Raw genomic sequence first — 25,000 nt, 5'->3', positions numbered from 1 at the left:
ATGTGACAAGTGAAGACTTGATGGGCCAGAACCTCACTACTGTATGTCCCTATCGGTCTTTATGGGCAAAACTTGAAAATTGCTTTTTCAAAGACATCAGATTCCGAATTATTGTTCATATGAAGATATGACAAACATTTACTTCAGATGCAATAAATATAAGGAGAGATTTATTTCCAGAAAACTTTCCGTGGCCTGAAGGAAAGTTACTGAGGGAGCGTTCGTTTCCTTTTAAGGACAATATGCAAATATGCATGGCCGGCTCTGTATTATTGCAGCGTTTTGTCAAAGGGTATATCATTATATATTGCAATATTTTAGCAGAATCGACATGAGAAAACAGCAGCACTTTCTGAATGAAGGGACATTGTGATTTTAAAAAAGGAGTCGTTGAGACGGTAAGAGGCAGTGAATGATGTGGCGAGGCAGTGTGTGCAGCTGGAAAGCATACTTACCTGGCAGGGGAGACACCATGATCAAGAAGGTGGTTTTCCCAGGACGAGGCTAGCCCATTGCACTTCGGGTGTGCTGACGCCTGCGATGTCCCCAAATGCGGGATACTCGACTGCAAAATTTGTGGTAGTGGGGGACTGCGTTCGCGCTCTCCCCTGGCTTTACAATTAAAATTAGAATTTCAACACCATTCTCTTTTCAACTAAACTCTCACGTTATCTTCGCTCATTTGCGTTGTTTTCAATTCTAACTTCGCTTTATTCCCAACAGAGGGCGCTGCGACACAAAATCTTTTTTAACAACTCTGCATAATGGCCTATTCAAATCGCATCATAAGCGGTCCCTGACGCTCACATTTCATTTCATCTTTACACTCACAGTTATATTCATCCTTACAACTAAGAAATTACACATTTTGCACAATCAACAATTATACACCGCATGCAAGAAATGTTTCAAAGCTGCATGCCAACTCTGCACTTATTAACTACAGAAACAATCATACAGCACACAACCAGGCCATTCGGCCCATTGTGTCTCTGCCGGCTCTTTCAAAGGGCTATCCAATTAATCCTACTCCTCTCTTCTTTCACCAAAGCCCTGCAATTATTTTACCTTCAAATATTATCCAAATTACCTTTTTACCTTAGGTCACCTCGAGCTGGGGTGGGGAAGGCGGGGAAATGTCCTACTGTCGCCTCTGGTTCTTTTGCAAATTTTCTTCAATCTGTGTCTCCTGGTTACTGACCCTTCCGACACTGGAAACAGTTTCTCCTTATTTACTCATCATCTTGTACTTATGTAGCGCCTTTAATATAGTGAAACGTCCCAAGGCACCCCACAGGAGTGTTATCAAACTAAATTTGACACCCAGCCGCACAAGGAGATATTAGGACAGATGACCAAAAGCTTGCTCGAAAAGGTAGGTTTTAAGGAGCGTCTGAAAGGAGGAGAGAGAGAGAGAGGCGGAGAGGTTTCGGGAGGGAATTCCAGAGTTTAGGGCCTAGGCAGCTGAAAGCACGCCCGCCACCGGTGGAGCGAATAAAGTAGGGGATACGCAAGACGCCCAAATTGCATGATCACAGAGATCAAAGGCGACATGAGGGAAAATGTTCTTACGCAGCGAGCGGTTAGCATCTGGAAATCACTGCCTGAAAGGGTGCTGGAGACAAATTCAATTGTGGCTTTCAGAAGAGAATTGGATAAGTACCTGAAAGAAAAGAATCTGCAGGGCTACGGGGAAAAGGCAGGGGGCTGGGACTAGCCGAAGTGCTCTTGCAGAGAGTCGGCACGGGCTCGACGGGCCGAATGGCCTCCCTCTGTGCTGCAATCATTCTATTATATGACCTCGGAGGGTTGTAGGCAACGGTCCCTCTAATTTGTTTCTTTGGCCCGCACGCCCCGTCAACGGGCTGTGCGGCCCATTCAAAATTCAGCACGTGCACGTTTTTTCTATTCAAAAGCCGGCTCACCGGATGCGCGGGACCTGCAGCGCTCTGCGTTTCCACGCGGCTTTAAAGAGTGCATTGGTTGCAGGGCTGGAGGAGGTTACAGGGAAAGGGAGGGGCGATGCCGTGGAGGGATTTGAAAACAAGAGAATTTTAAAATCGAGGTGTTGCTGGACCATGAGCCGATGCAGGTCAGCGAGCACAGATGGTGATGGGTAAATGGGACTTGGTGCGACTTAGGATACGGGCAGCAGAGTTCTTGGAGAAGCAACCCTTTCTGTTACTTCTTTATTTGTGGATGACGGCATGTGGTTAAGAAATAAGAAATAAGAGCAGGAGTAGGCCACGCGGCCCCTCGAGCCTGCTCCGCCATTCAATGGCTGATCATCGACCTCAACTCCACTTTCCCGCCCGATCTCCATAGCCCTAGAGTCCAAAAATCTATCAATCTCAGCCTTGAATATACCCAAAGACTCAGCATTCACAGACCTCTGGGGCAGAGAATTCCAAAGATTCACAATCTTCTGAGTGAAGAAATTCCTCCTCATCTCGGTCTTAAATGGCCTACCCTTTATCCTGAGACTATGCCCCCTAGTTCTAGACACTCCAGCCAGGGGAAACAACCTCTCAGTATCTACCCTGTCAATCCCCTTCAGAATCTTGCATGTTTCAATGAGATCACCCCTCATTCTTCTAAACTCCCGAGAGTATAGGCCCATTCTACACAATCTCTCATCGTAGGACAGCCCTCTCATGTTGTTTGCAAAGGAAAATGCCATGGTTCTTAGAAGGTCCTGGTGATATTCCCTGCCACAGGACATCATTTTGATTTAAGGCATGACTGAAACGGAACAGGAGAAAGTCTTACTGGAAGCACTGACCATGCTGGAGGATGTTAGGATTGCTGCACCGTTGGCTCGAGTACCTCAATATTTCCAGTGTCTCCCTTACATATAACAACATTAAGGAACATTTATTTTCCAGCTCCGTGTCTAAGCTCTTAATGTGGCTTTTCCTTATATCATTTACTCACTATGAGGACAATGATCTTACTGAAAAGAGTGAGAAAGATTGCAAACAAAAACAACAACGACAACTTATATTTATATAGCGTCTTTAACGTAGTAAAAACGTCCCAAGGCCCTTCACAGGATTATTATAAGACAAAAAATGTGAAACCCGCTTAAAGAAATGAAGGTAGGTTTGTTGGTGAAATATTTCAAGCACAGTGAGCGAATGTGACAAGTGAAGACTTGATGGGCCAGAACCTCACTACTGTATGTCCCTATCGGTCTTTATGGGCAAAACTTGAAAATTGCTTTTTCAAAGACATCAGATTCCGAATTATTGTTCATATGAAGATATGACAAACATTTACTTCAGATGCAATAAATATAAGGAGAGATTTATTTCCAGAAAACTTTCCGTGGCCTGAAGGAAAGTTACTGAGGGAGCGTTCGTTTCCTTTTAAGGACAATATGCAAATATGCATGGCCGGCTCTGTATTATTGCAGCGTTTTGTCAAAGGGTATATCATTATATATTGCAATATTTTAGCAGAATCGACATGAGAAAACAGCAGCACTTTCTGAATGAAGGGACATTGTGATTTTAAAAAAGGAGTCGTTGAGACGGTAAGAGGCAGTGAATGATGTGGCGAGGCAGTGTGTGCAGCTGGAAAGCATACTTACCTGGCAGGGGAGACACCATGATCAAGAAGGTGGTTTTCCCAGGACGAGGCTAGCCCATTGCACTTCGGGTGTGCTGACGCCTGCGATGTCCCCAAATGCGGGATACTCGACTGCAAAATTTGTGGTAGTGGGGGACTGCGTTCGCGCTCTCCCCTGGCTTTACAATTAAAATTAGAATTTCAACACCATTCTCTTTTCAACTAAACTCTCACGTTATCTTCGCTCATTTGCGTTGTTTTCAATTCTAACTTCGCTTTATTCCCAACAGAGGGCGCTGCGACACAAAATCTTTTTTAACAACTCTGCATAATGGCCTATTCAAATCGCATCATAAGCGGTCCCTGACGCTCACATTTCATTTCATCTTTACACTCACAGTTATATTCATCCTTACAACTAAGAAATTACACATTTTGCACAATCAACAATTATACACCGCATGCAAGAAATGTTTCAAAGCTGCATGCCAACTCTGCACTTATTAACTACAGAAACAATCATACAGCACACAACCAGGCCATTCGGCCCATTGTGTCTCTGCCGGCTCTTTCAAAGGGCTATCCAATTAATCCTACTCCTCTCTTCTTTCACCAAAGCCCTGCAATTATTTTACCTTCAAATATTATCCAAATTACCTTTTTACCTTAGGTCACCTCGAGCTGGGGTGGGGAAGGCGGGGAAATGTCCTACTGTCGCCTCTGGTTCTTTTGCAAATTTTCTTCAATCTGTGTCTCCTGGTTACTGACCCTTCCGACACTGGAAACAGTTTCTCCTTATTTACTCATCATCTTGTACTTATGTAGCGCCTTTAATATAGTGAAACGTCCCAAGGCACCCCACAGGAGTGTTATCAAACTAAATTTGACACCCAGCCGCACAAGGAGATATTAGGACAGATGACCAAAAGCTTGCTCGAAAAGGTAGGTTTTAAGGAGCGTCTGAAAGGAGGAGAGAGAGAGAGAGGTGGAGAGGTTTCGGGAGGGAATTCCAGAGTTTAGGGCCTAGGCAGCTGAAAGCACGCCCGCCACCGGTGGAGCGAATAAAGTAGGGGTTACGCAAGACGCCCAAATTGCATGATCACAGAGATCAAAGGCGACATGAGGGAAAATGTTCTTACGCAGCGAGCGGTTAGCATCTGGAAATCACTGCCTGAAAGGGTGCTGGAGACAAATTCAATTGTGGCTTTCAGAAGAGAATTGGATAAGTACCTGAAAGAAAAGAATCTGCAGGGCTACGGGGAAAAGGCAGGGGGCTGGGACTAGCCGAAGTGCTCTTGCAGAGAGTCGGCACGGGCTCGACGGGCCGAATGGCCTCCCTCTGTGCTGCAATCATTCTATTATATGACCTCGGAGGGTTGTAGGCAACGGTCCCTCTAATTTGTTTCTTTGGCCCGCACGCCCCGTCAACGGGCTGTGCGGCCCATTCAAAATTCAGCACGTGCACGTTTTTTCTATTCAAAAGCCGGCTCACCGGATGCGCGGGACCTGCAGCGCTCTGCGTTTCCACGCGGCTTTAAAGAGTGCATTGGTTGCAGGGCTGGAGGAGGTTACAGGGAAAGGGAGGGGCGATGCCGTGGAGGGATTTGAAAACAAGAGAATTTTAAAATCGAGGTGTTGCTGGACCATGAGCCGATGCAGGTCAGCGAGCACAGATGGTGATGGGTAAATGGGACTTGGTGCGACTTAGGATACGGGCAGCAGAGTTCTTGGAGAAGCAACCCTTTCTGTTACTTCTTTATTTGTGGATGACGGCATGTGGTTAAGAAATAAGAAATAAGAGCAGGAGTAGGCCACGCGGCCCCTCGAGCCTGCTCCGCCATTCAATGGCTGATCATCGACCTCAACTCCACTTTCCCGCCCGATCTCCATAGCCCTAGAGTCCAAAAATCTATCAATCTCAGCCTTGAATATACCCAAAGACTCAGCATTCACAGACCTCTGGGGCAGAGAATTCCAAAGATTCACAATCTTCTGAGTGAAGAAATTCCTCCTCATCTCGGTCTTAAATGGCCTACCCTTTATCCTGAGACTATGCCCCCTAGTTCTAGACACTCCAGCCAGGGGAAACAACCTCTCAGTATCTACCCTGTCAATCCCCTTCAGAATCTTGCATGTTTCAATGAGATCACCCCTCATTCTTCTAAACTCCCGAGAGTATAGGCCCATTCTACACAATCTCTCATCGTAGGACAGCCCTCTCATGTTGTTTGCAAAGGAAAATGCCATGGTTCTTAGAAGGTCCTGGTGATATTCCCTGCCACAGGACATCATTTTGATTTAAGGCATGACTGAAACGGAACAGGAGAAAGTCTTACTGGAAGCACTGACCATGCTGGAGGAAGTTAGGATTGCTGCACCGTTGGCTCGAGTACCTCAATATTTCCAGTGTCTCCCTTACATATAACAACATTAAGGAACATTTATTTTCCAGCTCCGTGTCTAAGCTCTTAATGTGGCTTTTCCTTATATCATTTACTCACTATGAGGACAATGATCTTACTGAAAAGAGTGAGAAAGATTGCAAACAAAAACAACAACGACAACTTATATTTATATAGCGTCTTTAACGTAGTAAAAACGTCCCAAGGCCCTTCACAGGATTATTATAAGACAAAAAATGTGAAACCCGCTTAAAGAAATGAAGGTAGGTTTGTTGGTGAAATATTTCAAGCACAGTGAGCGAATGTGACAAGTGAAGACTTGATGGGCCAGAACCTCACTACTGTATGTCCCTATCGGTCTTTATGGGCAAAACTTGAAAATTGCTTTTTCAAAGACATCAGATTCCGAATTATTGTTCATATGAAGATATGACAAACATTTACTTCAGATGCAATAAATATAAGGAGAGATTTATTTCCAGAAAACTTTCCGTGGCCTGAAGGAAAGTTACTGAGGGAGCGTTCGTTTCCTTTTAAGGACAATATGCAAATATGCATGGCCGGCTCTGTATTATTGCAGCGTTTTGTCAAAGGGTATATCATTATATATTGCAATATTTTAGCAGAATCGACATGAGAAAACAGCAGCACTTTCTGAATGAAGGGACATTGTGATTTTAAAAAAGGAGTCGTTGAGACGGTAAGAGGCAGTGAATGATGTGGCGAGGCAGTGTGTGCAGCTGGAAAGCATACTTACCTGGCAGGGGAGACACCATGATCAAGAAGGTGGTTTTCCCAGGACGAGGCTAGCCCATTGTACTTCGGGTGTGCTGACGCCTGCGATGTCCCCAAATGCGGGATACTCGACTGCAAAATTTGTGGTAGTGGGGGACTGCGTTCGCGCTCTCCCCTGGCTTTACAATTAAAATTAGAATTTCAACACCATTCTCTTTTCAACTAAACTCTCACGTTATCTTCGCTCATTTGCGTTGTTTTCAATTCTAACTTCGCTTTATTCCCAACAGAGGGCGCTGCGACACAAAATCTTTTTTAACAACTCTGCATAATGGCCTATTCAAATCGCATCATAAGCGGTCCCTGACGCTCACATTTCATTTCATCTTTACACTCACAGTTATATTCATCCTTACAACTAAGAAATTACACATTTTGCACAATCAACAATTATACACCGCATGCAAGAAATGTTTCAAAGCTGCATGCCAACTCTGCACTTATTAACTACAGAAACAATCATACAGCACACAACCAGGCCATTCGGCCCATTGTGTCTCTGCCGGCTCTTTCAAAGGGCTATCCAATTAATCCTACTCCTCTCTTCTTTCACCAAAGCCCTGCAATTATTTTACCTTCAAATATTATCCAAATTACCTTTTTACCTTAGGTCACCTCGAGCTGGGGTGGGGAAGGCGGGGAAATGTCCTACTGTCGCCTCTGGTTCTTTTGCAAATTTTCTTCAATCTGTGTCTCCTGGTTACTGACCCTTCCGACACTGGAAACAGTTTCTCCTTATTTACTCATCATCTTGTACTTATGTAGCACCTTTAATATAGTGAAACGTCCCAAGGCACCCCACAGGAGTGTTATCAAACTAAATTTGACACCCAGCCGCACAAGGAGATATTAGGACAGATGACCAAAAGCTTGCTCGAAAAGGTAGGTTTTAAGGAGCGTCTGAAAGGAGGAGAGAGAGAGAGAGGCGGAGAGGTTTCGGGAGGGAATTCCAGAGTTTAGGGCCTAGGCAGCTGAAAGCACGCCCGCCACCGGTGGAGCGAATAAAGTAGGGGATACGCAAGACGCCCAAATTGCATGATCACAGAGATCAAAGGCGACATGAGGGAAAATGTTCTTACGCAGCGAGCGGTTAGCATCTGGAAATCACTGCCTGAAAGGGTGCTGGAGACAAATTCAATTGTGGCTTTCAGAAGAGAATTGGATAAGTACCTGAAAGAAAAGAATCTGCAGGGCTACGGGGAAAAGGCAGGGGGCTGGGACTAGCCGAAGTGCTCTTGCAGAGAGTCGGCACGGGCTCGACGGGCCGAATGGCCTCCCTCTGTGCTGCAATCATTCTATTATATGACCTCGGAGGGTTGTAGGCAACGGTCCCTCTAATTTGTTTCTTTGGCCCGCACGCCCCGTCAACGGGCTGTGCGGCCCATTCAAAATTCAGCACGTGCACGTTTTTTCTATTCAAAAGCCGGCTCACCGGATGCGCGGGACCTGCAGCGCTCTGCGTTTCCACGCGGCTTTAAAGAGTGCATTGGTTGCAGGGCTGGAGGAGGTTACAGGGAAAGGGAGGGGCGATGCCGTGGAGGGATTTGAAAACAAGAGAATTTTAAAATCGAGGTGTTGCTGGACCATGAGCCGATGCAGGTCAGCGAGCACAGATGGTGATGGGTAAATGGGACTTGGTGCGACTTAGGATACGGGCAGCAGAGTTCTTGGAGAAGCAACCCTTTCTGTTACTTCTTTATTTGTGGATGACGGCATGTGGTTAAGAAATAAGAAATAAGAGCAGGAGTAGGCCACGCGGCCCCTCGAGCCTGCTCCGCCATTCAATGGCTGATCATCGACCTCAACTCCACTTTCCCGCCCGATCTCCATAGCCCTAGAGTCCAAAAATCTATCAATCTCAGCCTTGAATATACCCAAAGACTCAGCATTCACAGACCTCTGGGGCAGAGAATTCCAAAGATTCACAATCTTCTGAGTGAAGAAATTCCTCCTCATCTCGGTCTTAAATGGCCTACCCTTTATCCTGAGACTATGCCCCCTAGTTCTAGACACTCCAGCCAGGGGAAACAACCTCTCAGTATCTACCCTGTCAATCCCCTTCAGAATCTTGCATGTTTCAATGAGATCACCCCTCATTCTTCTAAACTCCCGAGAGTATAGGCCCATTCTACACAATCTCTCATCGTAGGACAGCCCTCTCATGTTGTTTGCAAAGGAAAATGCCATGGTTCTTAGAAGGTCCTGGTGATATTCCCTGCCACAGGACATCATTTTGATTTAAGGCATGACTGAAACGGAACAGGAGAAAGTCTTACTGGAAGCACTGACCATGCTGGAGGATGTTAGGATTGCTGCACCGTTGGCTCGAGTACCTCAATATTTCCAGTGTCTCCCTTACATATAACAACATTAAGGAACATTTATTTTCCAGCTCCGTGTCTAAGCTCTTAATGTGGCTTTTCCTTATATCATTTACTCACTATGAGGACAATGATCTTACTGAAAAGAGTGAGAAAGATTGCAAACAAAAACAACAACGACAACTTATATTTATATAGCGTCTTTAACGTAGTAAAAACGTCCCAAGGCCCTTCACAGGATTATTATAAGACAAAAAATGTGAAACCCGCTTAAAGAAATGAAGGTAGGTTTGTTGGTGAAATATTTCAAGCACAGTGAGCGAATGTGACAAGTGAAGACTTGATGGGCCAGAACCTCACTACTGTATGTCCCTATCGGTCTTTATGGGCAAAACTTGAAAATTGCTTTTTCAAAGACATCAGATTCCGAATTATTGTTCATATGAAGATATGACAAACATTTACTTCAGATGCAATAAATATAAGGAGAGATTTATTTCCAGAAAACTTTCCGTGGCCTGAAGGAAAGTTACTGAGGGAGCGTTCGTTTCCTTTTAAGGACAATATGCAAATATGCATGGCCGGCTCTGTATTATTGCAGCGTTTTGTCAAAGGGTATATCATTATATATTGCAATATTTTAGCAGAATCGACATGAGAAAACAGCAGCACTTTCTGAATGAAGGGACATTGTGATTTTAAAAAAGGAGTCGTTGAGACGGTAAGAGGCAGTGAATGATGTGGCGAGGCAGTGTGTGCAGCTGGAAAGCATACTTACCTGGCAGGGGAGACACCATGATCAAGAAGGTGGTTTTCCCAGGACGAGGCTAGCCCATTGCACTTCGGGTGTGCTGACGCCTGCGATGTCCCCAAATGCGGGATACTCGACTGCAAAATTTGTGGTAGTGGGGGACTGCGTTCGCGCTCTCCCCTGGCTTTACAATTAAAATTAGAATTTCAACACCATTCTCTTTTCAACTAAACTCTCACGTTATCTTCGCTCATTTGCGTTGTTTTCAATTCTAACTTCGCTTTATTCCCAACAGAGGGCGCTGCGACACAAAATCTTTTTTAACAACTCTGCATAATGGCCTATTCAAATCGCATCATAAGCGGTCCCTGACGCTCACATTTCATTTCATCTTTACACTCACAGTTATATTCATCCTTACAACTAAGAAATTACACATTTTGCACAATCAACAATTATACACCGCATGCAAGAAATGTTTCAAAGCTGCATGCCAACTCTGCACTTATTAACTACAGAAACAATCATACAGCACACAACCAGGCCATTCGGCCCATTGTGTCTCTGCCGGCTCTTTCAAAGGGCTATCCAATTAATCCTACTCCTCTCTTCTTTCACCAAAGCCCTGCAATTATTTTACCTTCAAATATTATCCAAATTACCTTTTTACCTTAGGTCACCTCGAGCTGGGGTGGGGAAGGCGGGGAAATGTCCTACTGTCGCCTCTGGTTCTTTTGCAAATTTTCTTCAATCTGTGTCTCCTGGTTACTGACCCTTCCGACACTGGAAACAGTTTCTCCTTATTTACTCATCATCTTGTACTTATGTAGCGCCTTTAATATAGTGAAACGTCCCAAGGCACCCCACAGGAGTGTTATCAAACTAAATTTGACACCCAGCCGCACAAGGAGATATTAGGACAGATGACCAAAAGCTTGCTCGAAAAGGTAGGTTTTAAGGAGCGTCTGAAAGGAGGAGAGAGAGAGAGAGGCGGAGAGGTTTCGGGAGGGAATTCCAGAGTTTAGGGCCTAGGCAGCTGAAAGCACGCCCGCCACCGGTGGAGCGAATAAAGTAGGGGATACGCAAGACGCCCAAATTGCATGATCACAGAGATCAAAGGCGACATGAGGGAAAATGTTCTTACGCAGCGAGTGGTTAGCATCTGGAAATCACTGCCTGAAAGGGTGCTGGAGACAAATTCAATTGTGGCTTTCAGAAGAGAATTGGATAAGTACCTGAAAGAAAAGAATCTGCAGGGCTACGGGGAAAAGGCAGGGGGCTGGGACTAGCCGAAGTGCTCTTGCAGAGAGTCGGCACGGGCTCGACGGGCCGAATGGCCTCCCTCTGTGCTGCAATCATTCTATTATATGACCTCGGAGGGTTGTAGGCAACGGTCCCTCTAATTTGTTTCTTTGGCCCGCACGCCCCGTCAACGGGCTGTGCGGCCCATTCAAAATTCAGCACGTGCACGTTTTTTCTATTCAAAAGCCGGCTCACCGGATGCGCGGGACCTGCAGCGCTCTGCGTTTCCACGCGGCTTTAAAGAGTGCATTGGTTGCAGGGCTGGAGGAGGTTACAGGGAAAGGGAGGGGCGATGCCGTGGAGGGATTTGAAAACAAGAGAATTTTAAAATCGAGGTGTTGCTGGACCATGAGCCGATGCAGGTCAGCGAGCACAGATGGTGATGGGTAAATGGGACTTGGTGCGACTTAGGATACGGGCAGCAGAGTTCTTGGAGAAGCAACCCTTTCTGTTACTTCTTTATTTGTGGATGACGGCATGTGGTTAAGAAATAAGAAATAAGAGCAGGAGTAGGCCACGCGGCCCCTCGAGCCTGCTCCGCCATTCAATGGCTGATCATCGACCTCAACTCCACTTTCCCGCCCGATCTCCATAGCCCTAGAGTCCAAAAATCTATCAATCTCAGCCTTGAATATACCCAAAGACTCAGCATTCACAGACCTCTGGGGCAGAGAATTCCAAAGATTCACAATCTTCTGAGTGAAGAAATTCCTCCTCATCTCGGTCTTAAATGGCCTACCCTTTATCCTGAGACTATGCCCCCTAGTTCTAGACACTCCAGCCAGGGGAAACAACCTCTCAGTATCTACCCTGTCAATCCCCTTCAGAATCTTGCATGTTTCAATGAGATCACCCCTCATTCTTCTAAACTCCCGAGAGTATAGGCCCATTCTACACAATCTCTCATCGTAGGACAGCCCTCTCATGTTGTTTGCAAAGGAAAATGCCATGGTTCTTAGAAGGTCCTGGTGATATTCCCTGCCACAGGACATCATTTTGATTTAAGGCATGACTGAAACGGAACAGGAGAAAGTCTTACTGGAAGCACTGACCATGCTGGAGGATGTTAGGATTGCTGCACCGTTGGCTCGAGTACCTCAATATTTCCAGTGTCTCCCTTACATATAACAACATTAAGGAACATTTATTTTCCAGCTCCGTGTCTAAGCTCTTAATGTGGCTTTTCCTTATATCATTTACTCACTATGAGGACAATGATCTTACTGAAAAGAGTGAGAAAGATTGCAAACAAAAACAACAACGACAACTTATATTTATATAGCGTCTTTAACGTAGTAAAAACGTCCCAAGGCCCTTCACAGGATTATTATAAGACAAAAAATGTGAAACCCGCTTAAAGAAATGAAGGTAGGTTTGTTGGTGAAATATTTCAAGCACAGTGAGCGAATGTGACAAGTGAAGACTTGATGGGCCAGAACCTCACTACTGTATGTCCCTATCGGTCTTTATGGGCAAAACTTGAAAATTGCTTTTTCAAAGACATCAGATTCCGAATTATTGTTCATATGAAGATATGACAAACATTTACTTCAGATGCAATAAATATAAGGAGAGATTTATTTCCAGAAAACTTTCCGTGGCCTGAAGGAAAGTTACTGAGGGAGCGTTCGTTTCCTTTTAAGGACAATATGCAAATATGCATGGCCGGCTCTGTATTATTGCAGCGTTTTGTCAAAGGGTATATCATTATATATTGCAATATTTTAGCAGAATCGACATGAGAAAACAGCAGCACTTTCTGAATGAAGGGACATTGTGATTTTAAAAAAGGAGTCGTTGAGACGGTAAGAGGCAGTGAATGATGTGGCGAGGCAGTGTGTGCAGCTGGAAAGCATACTTACCTGGCAGGGGAGACACCATGATCAAGAAGGTGGTTTTCCCAGGACGAGGCTAGCCCATTGCACTTCGGGTGTGCTGACGCCTGCGATGTCCCCAAATGCGGGATACTCGACTGCAAAATTTGTGGTAGTGGGGGACTGCGTTCGCGCTCTCCCCTGGCTTTACAATTAAAATTAGAATTTCAACACCATTCTCTTTTCAACTAAACTCTCACGTTATCTTCGCTCATTTGCGTTGTTTTCAATTCTAACTTCGCTTTATTCCCAACAGAGGGCGCTGCGACACAAAATCTTTTTTAACAACTCTGCATAATGGCCTATTCAAATCGCATCATAAGCGGTCCCTGACGCTCACATTTCATTTCATCTTTACACTCACAGTTATATTCATCCTTACAACTAAGAAATTACACATTTTGCACAATCAACAATTATACACCGCATGCAAGAAATGTTTCAAAGCTGCATGCCAACTCTGCACTTATTAACTACAGAAACAATCATACAGCACACAACCAGGCCATTCGGCCCATTGTGTCTCTGCCGGCTCTTTCAAAGGGCTATCCAATTAATCCTACTCCTCTCTTCTTTCACCAAAGCCCTGCAATTATTTTACCTTCAAATATTATCCAAATTACCTTTTTACCTTAGGTCACCTCGAGCTGGGGTGGGGAAGGCGGGGAAATGTCCTACTGTCGCCTCTGGTTCTTTTGCAAATTTTCTTCAATCTGTGTCTCCTGGTTACTGACCCTTCCGACACTGGAAACAGTTTCTCCTTATTTACTCATCATCTTGTACTTATGTAGCGCCTTTAATATAGTGAAACGTCCCAAGGCACCCCACAGGAGTGTTATCAAACTAAATTTGACACCCAGCCGCACAAGGAGATATTAGGACAGATGACCAAAAGCTTGCTCGAAAAGGTAGGTTTTAAGGAGCGTCTGAAAGGAGGAGAGAGAGAGAGAGGCGGAGAGGTTTCGGGAGGGAATTCCAGAGTTTAGGGCCTAGGCAGCTGAAAGCACGCCCGCCACCGGTGGAGCGAATAAAGTAGGGGATACGCAAGACGCCCAAATTGCATGATCACAGAGATCAAAGGCGACATGAGGGAAAATGTTCTTACGCAGCGAGCGGTTAGCATCTGGAAATCACTGCCTGAAAGGGTGCTGGAGACAAATTCAATTGTGGCTTTCAGAAGAGAATTGGATAAGTACCTGAAAGAAAAGAATCTGCAGGGCTACGGGGAAAAGGCAGGGGGCTGGGACTAGCCGAAGTGCTCTTGCAGAGAGTCGGCACGGGCTCGACGGGCCGAATGGCCTCCCTCTGTGCTGCAATCATTCTATTATATGACCTCGGAGGGTTGTAGGCAACGGTCCCTCTAATTTGTTTCTTTGGCCCGCACGCCCCGTCAACGGGCTGTGCGGCCCATTCAAAATTCAGCACGTGCACGTTTTTTCTATTCAAAAGCCGGCTCACCGGATGCGCGGGACCTGCAGCGCTCTGCGTTTCCACGCGGCTTTAAAGAGTGCATTGGTTGCAGGGCTGGAGGAGGTTACAGGGAAAGGGAGGGGCGATGCCGTGGAGGGATTTGAAAACAAGAGAATTTTAAAATCGAGGTGTTGCTGGACCATGAGCCGATGCAGGTCAGCGAGCACAGATGGTGATGGGTAAATGGGACTTGGTGCGACTTAGGATACGGGCAGCAGAGTTCTTGGAGAAGCAACCCTTTCTGTTACTTCTTTATTTGTGGATGACGGCATGTGGTTAAGAAATAAGAAATAAGAGCAGGAGTAGGCCACGCGGCCCCTCGAGCCTGCTCCGCCATTCAATGGCTGATCATCGACCTCAACTCCACTTTCCCGCCCGATCTCCATAGCCCTAGAGTCCAAAAATCTATCAATCTCAGCCTTGAATATACCCAAAGACTCAGCATTCACAGACCTCTGGGGCAGAGAATTCCAAAGATTCACAATCTTCTGAGTGAAGAAATTCCTCCTCATCTCGGTCTTAAATGGCCTACCCTTTATCCTGAGACTATGCCCCCTAGTTCTAGACACTCCAGCCAGGGGAAACAACCTCTCAGTATCTACCCTGTCAATCCCCTTCAGAATCTTGCATGTTTCAATGAGATCACCCCTCATTCTTCTAAACTCCCGAGAGTATAGGCCCATTCTACACAATCTCTCATCGTAGGACAGCCCTCTCATGTTGTTTGCAAAGGAAAATGCCATGGTTCTTAGAAGGTCCTGGTGATATTCCCTGCCACAGGACATCATTTTGATTTAAGGCATGACTGAAACGGAACAGGAGAAAGTCTTACTGGAAGCACTGACCATGCTGGAGGATGTTAGGATTGCTGCACCGTTGGCTCGAGTACCTCAATATTTCCAGTGTCTCCCTTACATATAACAACATTAAGGAACATTTATTTTCCAGCTCCGTGTCTAAGCTCTTAATGTGGCTTTTCCTTATATCATTTACTCACTATGAGGACAATGATCTTACTGAAAAGAGTGAGAAAGATTGCAAACAAAAACAACAACGACAACTTATATTTATATAGCGTCTTTAACGTAGTAAAAACGTCCCAAGGCCCTTCACAGGATTATTATAAGACAAAAAATGTGAAACCCGCTTAAAGAAATGAAGGTAGGTTTGTTGGTGAAATATTTCAAGCACAGTGAGCGAATGTGACAAGTGAAGACTTGATGGGCCAGAACCTCACTACTGTATGTCCCTATCGGTCTTTATGGGCAAAACTTGAAAATTGCTTTTTCAAAGACATCAGATTCCGAATTATTGTTCATATGAAGATATGACAAACATTTACTTCAGATGCAATAAATATAAGGAGAGATTTATTTCCAGAAAACTTTCCGTGGCCTGAAGGAAAGTTACTGAGGGAGCGTTCGTTTCCTTTTAAGGACAATATGCAAATATGCATGGCCGGCTCTGTATTATTGCAGCGTTTTGTCAAAGGGTATATCATTATATATTGCAATATTTTAGCAGAATCGACATGAGAAAACAGCAGCACTTTCTGAATGAAGGGACATTGTGATTTTAAAAAAGGAGTCGTTGAGACGGTAAGAGGCAGTGAATGATGTGGCGAGGCAGTGTGTGCAGCTGGAAAGCATACTTACCTGGCAGGGGAGACACCATGATCAAGAAGGTGGTTTTCCCAGGACGAGGCTAGCCCATTGCACTTCGGGTGTGCTGACGCCTGCGATGTCCCCAAATGCGGGATACTCGACTGCAAAATTTGTGGTAGTGGGGGACTGCGTTCGCGCTCTCCCCTGGCTTTACAATTAAAATTAGAATTTCAACACCATTCTCTTTTCAACTAAACTCTCACGTTATCTTCGCTCATTTGCGTTGTTTTCAATTCTAACTTCGCTTTATTCCCAACAGAGGGCGCTGCGACACAAAATCTTTTTTAACAACTCTGCATAATGGCCTATTCAAATCGCATCATAAGCGGTCCCTGACGCTCACATTTCATTTCATCTTTACACTCACAGTTATATTCATCCTTACAACTAAGAAATTACACATTTTGCACAATCAACAATTATACACCGCATGCAAGAAATGTTTCAAAGCTGCATGCCAACTCTGCACTTATTAACTACAGAAACAATCATACAGCACACAACCAGGCCATTCGGCCCATTGTGTCTCTGCCGGCTCTTTCAAAGGGCTATCCAATTAATCCTACTCCTCTCTTCTTTCACCAAAGCCCTGCAATTATTTTACCTTCAAATATTATCCAAATTACCTTTTTACCTTAGGTCACCTCGAGCTGGGGTGGGGAAGGCGGGGAAATGTCCTACTGTCGCCTCTGGTTCTTTTGCAAATTTTCTTCAATCTGTGTCTCCTGGTTACTGACCCTTCCGACACTGGAAACAGTTTCTCCTTATTTACTCATCATCTTGTACTTATGTAGCGCCTTTAATATAGTGAAACGTCCCAAGGCACCCCACAGGAGTGTTATCAAACTAAATTTGACACCCAGCCGCACAAGGAGATATTAGGACAGATGACCAAAAGCTTGCTCGAAAAGGTAGGTTTTAAGGAGCGTCTGAAAGGAGGAGAGAGAGAGAGAGGTGGAGAGGTTTCGGGAGGGAATTCCAGAGTTTAGGGCCTAGGCAGCTGAAAGCACGCCCGCCACCGGTGGAGCGAATAAAGTAGGGGTTACGCAAGACGCCCAAATTGCATGATCACAGAGATCAAAGGCGACATGAGGGAAAATGTTCTTACGCAGCGAGCGGTTAGCATCTGGAAATCACTGCCTGAAAGGGTGCTGGAGACAAATTCAATTGTGGCTTTCAGAAGAGAATTGGATAAGTACCTGAAAGAAAAGAATCTGCAGGGCTACGGGGAAAAGGCAGGGGGCTGGGACTAGCCGAAGTGCTCTTGCAGAGAGTCGGCACGGGCTCGACGGGCCGAATGGCCTCCCTCTGTGCTGCAATCATTCTATTATATGACCTCGGAGGGTTGTAGGCAACGGTCCCTCTAATTTGTTTCTTTGGCCCGCACGCCCCGTCAACGGGCTGTGCGGCCCATTCAAAATTCAGCACGTGCACGTTTTTTCTATTCAAAAGCCGGCTCACCGGATGCGCGGGACCTGCAGCGCTCTGCGTTTCCACGCGGCTTTAAAGAGTGCATTGGTTGCAGGGCTGGAGGAGGTTACAGGGAAAGGGAGGGGCGATGCCGTGGAGGGATTTGAAAACAAGAGAATTTTAAAATCGAGGTGTTGCTGGACCATGAGCCGATGCAGGTCAGCGAGCACAGATGGTGATGGGTAAATGGGACTTGGTGCGACTTAGGATACGGGCAGCAGAGTTCTTGGAGAAGCAACCCTTTCTGTTACTTCTTTATTTGTGGATGACGGCATGTGGTTAAGAAATAAGAAATAAGAGCAGGAGTAGGCCACGCGGCCCCTCGAGCCTGCTCCGCCATTCAATGGCTGATCATCGACCTCAACTCCACTTTCCCGCCCGATCTCCATAGCCCTAGAGTCCAAAAATCTATCAATCTCAGCCTTGAATATACCCAAAGACTCAGCATTCACAGACCTCTGGGGCAGAGAATTCCAAAGATTCACAATCTTCTGAGTGAAGAAATTCCTCCTCATCTCGGTCTTAAATGGCCTACCCTTTATCCTGAGACTATGCCCCCTAGTTCTAGACACTCCAGCCAGGGGAAACAACCTCTCAGTATCTACCCTGTCAATCCCCTTCAGAATCTTGCATGTTTCAATGAGATCACCCCTCATTCTTCTAAACTCCCGAGAGTATAGGCCCATTCTACACAATCTCTCATCGTAGGACAGCCCTCTCATGTTGTTTGCAAAGGAAAATGCCATGGTTCTTAGAAGGTCCTGGTGATATTCCCTGCCACAGGACATCATTTTGATTTAAGGCATGACTGAAACGGAACAGGAGAAAGTCTTACTGGAAGCACTGACCATGCTGGAGGAAGTTAGGATTGCTGCACCGTTGGCTCGAGTACCTCAATATTTCCAGTGTCTCCCTTACATATAACAACATTAAGGAACATTTATTTTCCAGCTCCGTGTCTAAGCTCTTAATGTGGCTTTTCCTTATATCATTTACTCACTATGAGGACAATGATCTTACTGAAAAGAGTGAGAAAGATTGCAAACAAAAACAACAACGACAACTTATATTTATATAGCGTCTTTAACGTAGTAAAAACGTCCCAAGGCCCTTCACAGGATTATTATAAGACAAAAAATGTGAAACCCGCTTAAAGAAATGAAGGTAGGTTTGTTGGTGAAATATTTCAAGCACAGTGAGCGAATGTGACAAGTGAAGACTTGATGGGCCAGAACCTCACTACTGTATGTCCCTATCGGTCTTTATGGGCAAAACTTGAAAATTGCTTTTTCAAAGACATCAGATTCCGAATTATTGTTCATATGAAGATATGACAAACATTTACTTCAGATGCAATAAATATAAGGAGAGATTTATTTCCAGAAAACTTTCCGTGGCCTGAAGGAAAGTTACTGAGGGAGCGTTCGTTTCCTTTTAAGGACAATATGCAAATATGCATGGCCGGCTCTGTATTATTGCAGCGTTTTGTCAAAGGGTATATCATTATATATTGCAATATTTTAGCAGAATCGACATGAGAAAACAGCAGCACTTTCTGAATGAAGGGACATTGTGATTTTAAAAAAGGAGTCGTTGAGACGGTAAGAGGCAGTGAATGATGTGGCGAGGCAGTGTGTGCAGCTGGAAAGCATACTTACCTGGCAGGGGAGACACCATGATCAAGAAGGTGGTTTTCCCAGGACGAGGCTAGCCCATTGTACTTCGGGTGTGCTGACGCCTGCGATGTCCCCAAATGCGGGATACTCGACTGCAAAATTTGTGGTAGTGGGGGACTGCGTTCGCGCTCTCCCCTGGCTTTACAATTAAAATTAGAATTTCAACACCATTCTCTTTTCAACTAAACTCTCACGTTATCTTCGCTCATTTGCGTTGTTTTCAATTCTAACTTCGCTTTATTCCCAACAGAGGGCGCTGCGACACAAAATCTTTTTTAACAACTCTGCATAATGGCCTATTCAAATCGCATCATAAGCGGTCCCTGACGCTCACATTTCATTTCATCTTTACACTCACAGTTATATTCATCCTTACAACTAAGAAATTACACATTTTGCACAATCAACAATTATACACCGCATGCAAGAAATGTTTCAAAGCTGCATGCCAACTCTGCACTTATTAACTACAGAAACAATCATACAGCACACAACCAGGCCATTCGGCCCATTGTGTCTCTGCCGGCTCTTTCAAAGGGCTATCCAATTAATCCTACTCCTCTCTTCTTTCACCAAAGCCCTGCAATTATTTTACCTTCAAATATTATCCAAATTACCTTTTTACCTTAGGTCACCTCGAGCTGGGGTGGGGAAGGCGGGGAAATGTCCTACTGTCGCCTCTGGTTCTTTTGCAAATTTTCTTCAATCTGTGTCTCCTGGTTACTGACCCTTCCGACACTGGAAACAGTTTCTCCTTATTTACTCATCATCTTGTACTTATGTAGCGCCTTTAATATAGTGAAACGTCCCAAGGCACCCCACAGGAGTGTTATCAAACTAAATTTGACACCCAGCCGCACAAGGAGATATTAGGACAGATGACCAAAAGCTTGCTCGAAAAGGTAGGTTTTAAGGAGCGTCTGAAAGGAGGAGAGAGAGAGAGAGGCGGAGAGGTTTCGGGAGGGAATTCCAGAGTTTAGGGCCTAGGCAGCTGAAAGCACGCCCGCCACCGGTGGAGCGAATAAAGTAGGGGATACGCAAGACGCCCAAATTGCATGATCACAGAGATCAAAGGCGACATGAGGGAAAATGTTCTTACGCAGCGAGCGGTTAGCATCTGGAAATCACTGCCTGAAAGGGTGCTGGAGACAAATTCAATTGTGGCTTTCAGAAGAGAATTGGATAAGTACCTGAAAGAAAAGAATCTGCAGGGCTACGGGGAAAAGGCAGGGGGCTGGGACTAGCCGAAGTGCTCTTGCAGAGAGTCGGCACGGGCTCGACGGGCCGAATGGCCTCCCTCTGTGCTGCAATCATTCTATTATATGACCTCGGAGGGTTGTAGGCAACGGTCCCTCTAATTTGTTTCTTTGGCCCGCACGCCCCGTCAACGGGCTGTGCGGCCCATTCAAAATTCAGCACGTGCACGTTTTTTCTATTCAAAAGCCGGCTCACCGGATGCGCGGGACCTGCAGCGCTCTGCGTTTCCACGCGGCTTTAAAGAGTGCATTGGTTGCAGGGCTGGAGGAGGTTACAGGGAAAGGGAGGGGCGATGCCGTGGAGGGATTTGAAAACAAGAGAATTTTAAAATCGAGGTGTTGCTGGACCATGAGCCGATGCAGGTCAGCGAGCACAGATGGTGATGGGTAAATGGGACTTGGTGCGACTTAGGATACGGGCAGCAGAGTTCTTGGAGAAGCAACCCTTTCTGTTACTTCTTTATTTGTGGATGACGGCATGTGGTTAAGAAATAAGAAATAAGAGCAGGAGTAGGCCACGCGGCCCCTCGAGCCTGCTCCGCCATTCAATGGCTGATCATCGACCTCAACTCCACTTTCCCGCCCGATCTCCATAGCCCTAGAGTCCAAAAATCTATCAATCTCAGCCTTGAATATACCCAAAGACTCAGCATTCACAGACCTCTGGGGCAGAGAATTCCAAAGATTCACAATCTTCTGAGTGAAGAAATTCCTCCTCATCTCGGTCTTAAATGGCCTACCCTTTATCCTGAGACTATGCCCCCTAGTTCTAGACACTCCAGCCAGGGGAAACAACCTCTCAGTATCTACCCTGTCAATCCCCTTCAGAATCTTGCATGTTTCAATGAGATCACCCCTCATTCTTCTAAACTCCCGAGAGTATAGGCCCATTCTACACAATCTCTCATCGTAGGACAGCCCTCTCATGTTGTTTGCAAAGGAAAATGCCATGGTTCTTAGAAGGTCCTGGTGATATTCCCTGCCACAGGACATCATTTTGATTTAAGGCATGACTGAAACGGAACAGGAGAAAGTCTTACTGGAAGCACTGACCATGCTGGAGGATGTTAGGATTGCTGCACCGTTGGCTCGAGTACCTCAATATTTCCAGTGTCTCCCTTACATATAACAACATTAAGGAACATTTATTTTCCAGCTCCGTGTCTAAGCTCTTAATGTGGCTTTTCCTTATATCATTTACTCACTATGAGGACAATGATCTTACTGAAAAGAGTGAGAAAGATTGCAAACAAAAACAACAACGACAACTTATATTTATATAGCGTCTTTAACGTAGTAAAAACGTCCCAAGGCCCTTCACAGGATTATTATAAGACAAAAAATGTGAAACCCGCTTAAAGAAATGAAGGTAGGTTTGTTGGTGAAATATTTCAAGCACAGTGAGCGAATGTGACAAGTGAAGACTTGATGGGCCAGAACCTCACTACTGTATGTCCCTATCGGTCTTTATGGGCAAAACTTGAAAATTGCTTTTTCAAAGACATCAGATTCCGAATTATTGTTCATATGAAGATATGACAAACATTTACTTCAGATGCAATAAATATAAGGAGAGATTTATTTCCAGAAAACTTTCCGTGGCCTGAAGGAAAGTTACTGAGGGAGCGTTCGTTTCCTTTTAAGGACAATATGCAAATATGCATGGCCGGCTCTGTATTATTGCAGCGTTTTGTCAAAGGGTATATCATTATATATTGCAATATTTTAGCAGAATCGACATGAGAAAACAGCAGCACTTTCTGAATGAAGGGACATTGTGATTTTAAAAAAGGAGTCGTTGAGACGGTAAGAGGCAGTGAATGATGTGGCGAGGCAGTGTGTGCAGCTGGAAAGCATACTTACCTAGCAGGGGGAGACACCATGATCAAGAAGGTGGTTTTCCCAGGACGAGGCTAGCCCATTGCACTTCGGGTGTGCTGACGCCTGCGATGTCCCCAAATGCGGGATACTCGACTGCAAAATTTGTGGTAGTGGGGGACTGCGTTCGCGCTCTCCCCTGGCTTTACAATTAAAATTAGAATTTCAACACCATTCTCTTTTCAACTAAACTCTCACGTTATCTTCGCTCATTTGCGTTGTTTTCAATTCTAACTTCGCTTTATTCCCAACAGAGGGCGCTGCGACACAAAATCTTTTTTAACAACTCTGCATAATGGCCTATTCAAATCGCATCATAAGCGGTCCCTGACGCTCACATTTCATTTCATCTTTACACTCACAGTTATATTCATCCTTACAACTAAGAAATTACACATTTTGCACAATCAACAATTATACACCGCATGCAAGAAATGTTTCAAAGCTGCATGCCAACTCTGCACTTATTAACTACAGAAACAATCATACAGCACACAACCAGGCCATTCGGCCCATTGTGTCTCTGCCGGCTCTTTCAAAGGGCTATCCAATTAATCCTACTCCTCTCTTCTTTCACCAAAGCCCTGCAATTATTTTACCTTCAAATATTATCCAAATTACCTTTTTACCTTAGGTCACCTCGAGCTGGGGTGGGGAAGGCGGGGAAATGTCCTACTGTCGCCTCTGGTTCTTTTGCAAATTTTCTTCAATCTGTGTCTCCTGGTTACTGACCCTTCCGACACTGGAAACAGTTTCTCCTTATTTACTCATCATCTTGTACTTATGTAGCGCCTTTAATATAGTGAAACGTCCCAAGGCACCCCACAGGAGTGTTATCAAACTAAATTTGACACCCAGCCGCACAAGGAGATATTAGGACAGATGACCAAAAGCTTGCTCGAAAAGGTAGGTTTTAAGGAGCGTCTGAAAGGAGGAGAGAGAGAGAGAGGCGGAGAGGTTTCGGGAGGGAATTCCAGAGTTTAGGGCCTAGGCAGCTGAAAGCACGCCCGCCACCGGTGGAGCGAATAAAGTAGGGGATACGCAAGACGCCCAAATTGCATGATCACAGAGATCAAAGGCGACATGAGGGAAAATGTTCTTACGCAGCGAGCGGTTAGCATCTGGAAATCACTGCCTGAAAGGGTGCTGGAGACAAATTCAATTGTGGCTTTCAGAAGAGAATTGGATAAGTACCTGAAAGAAAAGAATCTGCAGGGCTACGGGGAAAAGGCAGGGGGCTGGGACTAGCCGAAGTGCTCTTGCAGAGAGTCGGCACGGGCTCGACGGGCCGAATGGCCTCCCTCTGTGCTGCAATCATTCTATTATATGACCTCGGAGGGTTGTAGGCAACGGTCCCTCTAATTTGTTTCTTTGGCCCGCACGCCCCGTCAACGGGCTGTGCGGCCCATTCAAAATTCAGCACGTGCACGTTTTTTCTATTCAAAAGCCGGCTCACCGGATGCGCGGGACCTGCAGCGCTCTGCGTTTCCACGCGGCTTTAAAGAGTGCATTGGTTGCAGGGCTGGAGGAGGTTACAGGGAAAGGGAGGGGCGATGCCGTGGAGGGATTTGAAAACAAGAGAATTTTAAAATCGAGGTGTTGCTGGACCATGAGCCGATGCAGGTCAGCGAGCACAGATGGTGATGGGTAAATGGGACTTGGTGCGACTTAGGATACGGGCAGCAGAGTTCTTGGAGAAGCAACCCTTTCTGTTACTTCTTTATTTGTGGATGACGGCATGTGGTTAAGAAATAAGAAATAAGAGCAGGAGTAGGCCACGCGGCCCCTCGAGCCTGCTCCGCCATTCAATGGCTGATCATCGACCTCAACTCCACTTTCCCGCCCGATCTCCATAGCCCTAGAGTCCAAAAATCTATCAATCTCAGCCTTGAATATACCCAAAGACTCAGCATTCACAGACCTCTGGGGCAGAGAATTCCAAAGATTCACAATCTTCTGAGTGAAGAAATTCCTCCTCATCTCGGTCTTAAATGGCCTACCCTTTATCCTGAGACTATGCCCCCTAGTTCTAGACACTCCAGCCAGGGGAAACAACCTCTCAGTATCTACCCTGTCAATCCCCTTCAGAATCTTGCATGTTTCAATGAGATCACCCCTCATTCTTCTAAACTCCCGAGAGTATAGGCCCATTCTACACAATCTCTCATCGTAGGACAGCCCTCTCATGTTGTTTGCAAAGGAAAATGCCATGGTTCTTAGAAGGTCCTGGTGATATTCCCTGCCACAGGACATCATTTTGATTTAAGGCATGACTGAAACGGAACAGGAGAAAGTCTTACTGGAAGCACTGACCATGCTGGAGGAAGTTAGGATTGCTGCACCGTTGGCTCGAGTACCTCAATATTTCCAGCGTCTCCCTTACATATAACAACATTAAGGAACATTTATTTTCCAGCTCCGTGTCTAAGCTCTTAATGTGGCTTTTCCTTATATCATTTACTCACTATGAGGACAATGATCTTACTGAAAAGAGTGAGAAAGATTGCAAACAAAAACAACAACGACAACTTATATTTATATAGCGTCTTTAACGTAGTAAAAACGTCCCAA

The 25,000-nt window shown here is 45.3% G+C and overlaps 8 non-coding genes across 8 annotated transcripts; all 8 read left to right on the top strand.

The window, feature by feature from the left end:
* The first annotated feature begins 447 nt into the window (after nucleotides 1-447).
* LOC147080423 (U1 spliceosomal RNA) lies at nucleotides 448-611 on the top strand. The gene has a single exon (XR_015077337.1). It is a non-coding gene; the product is annotated as a U1 spliceosomal RNA (small nuclear RNA).
* A 2,973-nt stretch (nucleotides 612-3,584) lies between these two features.
* LOC147080422 (U1 spliceosomal RNA) lies at nucleotides 3,585-3,748 on the top strand. The gene has a single exon (XR_015077336.1). It is a non-coding gene; the product is annotated as a U1 spliceosomal RNA (small nuclear RNA).
* A 2,973-nt stretch (nucleotides 3,749-6,721) lies between these two features.
* LOC147080421 (U1 spliceosomal RNA) lies at nucleotides 6,722-6,885 on the top strand. Its single transcript, XR_015077332.1, has one exon. It is a non-coding gene; the product is annotated as a U1 spliceosomal RNA (small nuclear RNA).
* Nucleotides 6,886-9,858: 2,973 nt separating this feature from the next.
* On the top strand, nucleotides 9,859-10,022 carry LOC147080420 (U1 spliceosomal RNA). The gene has a single exon (XR_015077335.1). It is a non-coding gene; the product is annotated as a U1 spliceosomal RNA (small nuclear RNA).
* A 2,973-nt stretch (nucleotides 10,023-12,995) lies between these two features.
* Nucleotides 12,996-13,159, top strand: LOC147080419 (U1 spliceosomal RNA). Its single transcript, XR_015077334.1, has one exon. It is a non-coding gene; the product is annotated as a U1 spliceosomal RNA (small nuclear RNA).
* A 2,973-nt stretch (nucleotides 13,160-16,132) lies between these two features.
* Nucleotides 16,133-16,296, top strand: LOC147080418 (U1 spliceosomal RNA). The gene has a single exon (XR_015077329.1). It is a non-coding gene; the product is annotated as a U1 spliceosomal RNA (small nuclear RNA).
* A 2,973-nt stretch (nucleotides 16,297-19,269) lies between these two features.
* LOC147080417 (U1 spliceosomal RNA) lies at nucleotides 19,270-19,433 on the top strand. Its single transcript, XR_015077331.1, has one exon. It is a non-coding gene; the product is annotated as a U1 spliceosomal RNA (small nuclear RNA).
* Nucleotides 19,434-22,406: 2,973 nt separating this feature from the next.
* On the top strand, nucleotides 22,407-22,571 carry LOC147080416 (U1 spliceosomal RNA). Its single transcript, XR_015077333.1, has one exon. It is a non-coding gene; the product is annotated as a U1 spliceosomal RNA (small nuclear RNA).
* Nucleotides 22,572-25,000: the final 2,429 nt, after the last annotated feature.

The sequence above is a fragment of the Somniosus microcephalus genome, unplaced genomic scaffold, assembly GCF_052327205.1.
Source record: "Somniosus microcephalus isolate GS21.2 unplaced genomic scaffold, FLI_Smic_1.0 scaffold1625, whole genome shotgun sequence".
NCBI classification, from domain to species: Eukaryota; Metazoa; Chordata; class Chondrichthyes; order Squaliformes; family Somniosidae; genus Somniosus; species Somniosus microcephalus.
Note: the sequence above shows the minus strand (reverse complement) of the source record. Positions and strands in the feature narration are given on the sequence as shown.